General features: G+C 48.0%; 1 protein-coding gene across 2 annotated transcripts in view; it reads left to right on the top strand.

Annotated features, from left to right (window-relative positions):
* Nucleotides 1-2,524: 2,524 nt before the first annotated feature.
* LOC138489269 (zinc finger protein 268-like) overlaps nucleotides 2,525-6,000 on the top strand; it is an 89,194-nt gene continuing 85,718 nt past the window's right edge. The window contains exon 1 of one of the 2 annotated variants that reach the window (XM_069616963.1): nucleotides 2,525-2,695. The gene's annotated coding sequence lies outside the window, so the exon portion shown is untranslated. Of the gene's footprint in view, nucleotides 2,696-4,101; nucleotides 4,199-6,000 lie in introns of those variants that run through there. The other variant, XM_069616962.1, reaches the window with a different exon arrangement.

Genomic DNA, 6,000 nt, shown 5'->3' with positions numbered 1-6,000 from the left:
GGAAGAAAATAGCCATAGATGTGTTGCGGGTGGTATGGAGTGATGAAAATCCACATACTCTATTGTTGTTATCGACATTTTAACTAGATGGGTGGAGCTGGCAATGGCCTCTCATGTAACAAATTTATGGAAGAGTTGTGTTCACGTGAGGGGTATCCTGAGGAGTTATTGACAGACAATGGGTCTTAGTTTAAGTCTAAAGAAATGGAGAAGTAATTTGAGGAAAGGTCTATTGTCCATAAGGTCAGTGCCATTTACCACCCCCAAACTAATGGTATAGGGGAGAGGTACAATAGAGTAATTAAGGACACCATTAGGTGGGTGTGGTCGAATGGGAGGGATTGGAAGGCAGTGGTGAAAGAGTATGTGGTAGCTCATAAATGTACCCCGCACAGCACTACGGGGGTCTCTCCCTCTGAACTGAGCAGGGGGAGGAAGGCCAACACTAAATTGTTCCCAGGGTGGATGAGTGCAGTGGCTGGCAGGAAGGTGGAGTTAGACAGCGTAGAGAGTAACATATGGCAGAAGCAGTTGACCAACAAGTTGCAGCAGGATAATAAGAGATTCAGGAGAGGAAAGGTGCCATTTGTTGGCTTCTGGGTCAGAATCAAGGTACTGGTTGTGTTGGGTGAAGGTGGTTGTCAGTGGTCGAAGCCCATTGAGGTGGTGGAGGTGTTTCGGCATGCTGTGAGAACCAGGGATGGGAGAGTGTGGAACAACGAGAGGGTAATGGTGTTGACGGAGGAGGGAGAAGCACGTGAGCTTGGAAGTAATGGTGATGGTGCTGGATCTTCGGGGGGAGGTTCCTTTTCTGGCAGTATGTTTTCCATGGCAGATAATACAGATATGCCACGTAGGACATCAAGCTTTGGCAGGAGCTACCGAAGACCTAGACATTTGATTGACTATGCTGAATCATAAAGTGGGAGGTGTTCCTAGTGAAGGAAAGGGGGTGTGTAGTATGGTGCAGCTTTGCCATCATCTGTGGAACGCTTGAGGGAGTTTGGGGGATGGAAGCAAGGGAGCGAGATAAAGTGGTTGGAGAATGGCAGAGAGCGAGCAGTGAGACGACAGTGGCATTCATGTCCCCAAAGCATTTATTAACTTTTAAAAGTATTGAGTAATGTAAAATTACCCCACGCACGTCACGTACCACCAATAAACCTGGCAATTATCCTGTGTCGTCCCATGCTTCAATATCATGCAACACCGGGACCACCGGGCACTACAACAGTTGGGAGGGCTAGTGCCTCACAGATAAGTACTGGGACGAGGAGGCAATTCATTAAATGTACACAAGGAGAGCATTTGCACCGACTCCGCATGCGCAAAGATCGGTGTTCTAGATACTGCATGTGCACAGTGAGAGAGTGTTATATCTAGCTTTACCTGCACCCTGCTTTGTAAGGTTGGAATGCTGTGAGTGACTGACGTGGAATGCAGGGTGAGAGAATGTTGTGTTATGAGTGGGTTCCATGAATGTCAGTTGAGAGGATGTGATCACTGAGAGAGGATGTCGGTGGATCGCCTCTGTCCCTTTTACTTACCTGGCTTGATGTAATTGACCTGATGTACCAGGAGCAGAGTAAAGAAGATGTCTGTTCCTGCAAGGGTATCAGAGTAATTCTTGGCCAGGGACCCAACTCAACATTGGCGACGAGGATGGTGGCTGTGCTGGGGGCACACCACCATGTAAGGGACATCCACCGCCCCACAAACGCTGAGAAGTTCTTCCCGCAGGTAGGAGCGCTGCGAGGTGTAGTGGAGACAAGGGAGGCCCAACCATTGAAGCGCTGTGAGGTGCAGTGGGGACAAGAGAGGCCCAACCATTGAAGCGCTGTAAGGTTCACTTGGGACAAGTGAGGCCCAACCATTGAAGCGCTGCGAGGTGCAGTGGGGACAGGAGAGGCCCAACCATTGGAGCGCTGCGAAGTGAAATGGGGACAAGTGAGGCCCAATCAGAAGCGTTGCGAGGTGCAGTGGGGACACGAGGGTCCCAACCAGTGGAGCATTGAGACTTGGAGCTGTTGCAGCGTATTAGTGAGGCTTGGAGCCTGTTGCAGAACATTAGAGGGGATGGAAGCCTCTCACAGGGCATTGATGCTGCTGCGCTGACCTCTGAGCTTTGTTAGAGAGAGTATCAGAAAGTGGAGGTTATATGCTGATAGAGGAAGCTCCATCGTTTGTGAAGGTAGCGTGCAGGATAGGACCTTGGAGCAGTGTGGAACAAGAGTTCTTTACTGGTGGAGTGAGTGTGAGTTCAGCGGGAGGTTTGCTGCGCCTACAGAGTCTGCAGGAACGGAGAGCTCTGTTCTCCCCTGTGGGTCACCTGAAATGGTGACATAGTAGAGAATGCCTGGGGAGATGGTGATCACTTCTGTGAAGTGAGGATGTCATCGTTCGGAAGATTTGCAGCTACAGAACTGAAAGGAAAAAAAGAACCCTGCAGCGTTCAGTAATGTCGCAACGTTGCGGCTGTTTGTTTAAGGTCCTTTCTTCAGTGAGCGGCATTGTTATAGAGAGGATGGCGCTGCAGGAGGATTTGTGCTTACTTGTAAGGGGAGCGAGCGGTTGGCGAAGGAAAAGAAAAGGTGGAAGTCGCAGCGCACAGCTGAAAGGGAGCTACTGACGAGATTCCTCTGACGAAAATGTTGGGTGAGCGGGCGAAGGACCGAGAAGGGATCATTGACCCTGAGTGAGTTTCAAGTTGTTTGGAGGAGAAAGGGGCTGTGTCCCCAGAGGTACTGTACTTTGGCTGGCGCTGGCAGGAGGCGCAAGGGCAGACTGATCGTTGTGAGAAGTTGTGCCTTTGTTTTTATATTGCCATTGGTTTTCTTTGTGTTCTTGGCAAGTTTGATTTTAAGAGTAAGAGTAATTTGCATAATTGTAGTGTTTGGGTTCTGCAAATGCAGTTGTATTTTCGTTTTGCAACATTTACAGTGTTGTGATGTGTGGCATCTTGGAGAAGTGATTTGTGCTGTAGAGTGAGTAGTGCTGCAGTTTGTGTTACAGGATGGCCGGGTGGGTCCTGGGTGAGTTACAGGATGGCCGGGTGGGTCCTGAGTGTGTACAGGATGGCCGGGTGGGTCCTGAGTCTGTACAGGATGGCCGGGTGTGTCCTGGGTATGTTACAGGATGGCCGGGTGGCTCCTGGGTGTGTTACAGTATGGCTGGGTGGGTCGTGGGTGTGTTACAGGATGACTGGGTGGGTCCTGAGTGTATACAGGATGGCCGGGTGGTTCCTGGGTGTGTTACAGGACGGCTGGGTGGGTCCTGAGTGTGTACAGGATGGCCAGGTGGGTCCTAGGTGTGTTACAGGATGGCCGGGTGGGTCCTGGGTTATGGGCATGAGGTGCTGCCGGTGGTAGCGAGCAGGTGCAGCAGTGTTTGATAGTGGAGGAGATGAGATGATATGTGATGTGTGATGGATACTTAAGTAATTTAGTGTACAAATAATTTGAGGCATTCATTATTAAATGTATTATTATTTTCAAATAGAGGTTTAGAGTTAGAGCTCTGTTTGAATGTTTCCTTCCACAGAACGACTGGTAGTAGAACATAGAGAGTTGCAATTGTAGTGCATACTTGATGTGAAGGAAAATGTATTCACTTTTTCATATTTCAGGATGGACTTTAAGGTCTACATGATTAGGAAATGTGTTCTAGTGCATTAGCGCATTGTTTAATGATTTGTAAGAATTGTTCATGTGACTGTGGCAATGTCTATGGAGAAGATATTTGTTGCTGGTGTCCGGTGTGTCCATCGCTCTCTGATGTGGTTGTGTGTTGGAAAAGGGGGACGATATGTTATATCTAGCTTTACCTGCACCCTGCTTTGTATGGGTTGAATGCAGAGTGAGAGAATGTTGTGTTATGAGTGGGTTCCATGAATGTCAGTTGAGAGGATGTGATCCCTGATGCTGGTGGATGTCTTCTGTCCTTATAACTTACCTGACCTAATGTACCAGTAGCAGAGTAAAGAAGATGTTTGTTCCTGCAAGGGTGTCAGAGTCATTATTGGCCAGCAGGGACCCGCTCAACAGAGCACATGTATATCTACTGCACATGCGCACAGCGTGAGACACTAATCTCTAAGACATGCTCAGAGCCGCAACTCTAGAGGGAGCGCGTGGACTCCCTTATCTTCCCTGTCCTGAGATACGGATCACAGAGGATTATCCCGCAGATTGCGCCGCAGGTGAGACATTGCACATTCTATGGTTAGTTGCGCCACGATTCAACACGTAGCACTTTATATTTATACCTCAAGAACATGTAATGAACATGTAATGATCTCAAGAACATAAAGAGGTGGATGCAGGAGCATTTTCCAGGGGTTATCTGAAAGGTTGGGGGTCAGGCCGAGACGGCAGCAGGAGCATAAAACAGGGTGACCAAAAGTGACCGGTCACAAAGATAGGACCCCCTAGACCCTGTCCCCCAACATCCCACATTACATTAAATCATTTCCATTTCCAGCGCTGCTCCTGCATAGACACAGCTGCGCTGATTCCCCTGTGGCTCAATCATGATATAAAACCTCCTGCATAGACACAGCTGCGCTGATTCCCCTGTGGCTCAATCATGATATAAAACCTCCTGCATAGACACAGCTGCGCTGATTCCCCTGTGGCTCAATCATGATATAAAACCTCCTGCATAGACACAGCTGCGCTGATTCCCCTGTGGCTCAATCATGATATAAAACCTCCTGCATAGACACAGCTGCACTGATTCCCCTGTGGCTCAATCATGATATAAAGGGGGTTTTGCTCTGATTGTTATTACAAGGCGTTCTCTGTGTATACTTCTCGCCAGGGGGCTGATGCATGGAAGGTTGGGGGTTCGAGGCCGTTCTGGGGGCGCAGAGGTCTGGCTGAAGTGATAGTGTAAAATCATGAAACTGCCGTAATGTCTATTTGATTTATTCATGTTATGTCATTTATAAATAATATGTTGAATTGTTGCTGATAGGGAAGTTGAGCTGAGATTGTGCCAGAGGTCAACGCCCTTCCCCAAAACTGGAACAGGGGTTTTAAACTTTAAAAGACTCTTGGGATGTGGGGACAGAGGACCCAATTGCGGGCAAACCTCAGCCGTCTAGTCACCCTAGAGAAGAGCTCCTATGTCTTATACGATTCACTGCCATCAGTGGTTTAGGGGCTCTCCTAAGCAGAGGGGGCAATAGTGTTTGCTCATTGTCCTGCATGTTCTGGTTGCAGTGTTACTGAGCACTCCCTGGTAACTCCTGTCAGGAACAGGGTGGCATGCGGGTGATACAGATTCGGGTCTGCCCAATCTCTTTCCTTTTGTGATCACTGGTACCTTTATTGGGCATTTATTTTAGCCAATTGGGCCTGCAGTGGGGCAGTTCCAACTGAAAGACCTTTTACCTCTGGCAAGTATGTTCCTGCTTCGGAATAATAAAGTGTGAAAGGGGAACAGGCAGATGTCAGATAGTGTGGTGACAAATCACATATTATAAGCAACCTTCGCTAGTAACTACCCCAGACATTGTGCCTGTCGCACATGAGTTTGTAGATAATAATGGGGGGGTGTTTCTGCACACATTTAATGGTAAAAAGGTGAGTATATATACCAAATAATGTTCAACCGCTTGACAGTTCACTTATCTTTGTTTATTTCAGTTCCAATTATTAGAATTTTTTTAATGTTTCTTCTAAAGATCTCACATTGTCCATTCACCATAAAAAAAATCCAGTTTAAATTTCAGATTGCTGGTCCCTTTATTCCTGAGATCCCCAATGATTTGCAAATAAGATCTGCACATGTGATGCCACTGTTGATTACTTGTCCCTCAACACGTGTTTCACCCCATCCCTACCTGTGGGTCTTCCCTCCACACGTGTTTCACCCCATCCCTACCTGTGGGTCTTCCCTCCACACCTGTCTCACCATATCACTGGCTGTGGGTCTTCCCTCAGCACCTGTTTCACCAGATCACTGGCTGTGGGTCTTCCCTCAACACGTGTTTCACCC

Source organism: Ambystoma mexicanum, chromosome 9 (genome assembly GCF_040938575.1).
Source record: "Ambystoma mexicanum isolate Mex_15411 chromosome 9, UKY_AmexF1_1, whole genome shotgun sequence".
NCBI classification, from domain to species: domain Eukaryota; kingdom Metazoa; phylum Chordata; class Amphibia; order Caudata; family Ambystomatidae; genus Ambystoma; species Ambystoma mexicanum.
Note: the sequence above shows the minus strand (reverse complement) of the source record. Positions and strands in the feature narration are given on the sequence as shown.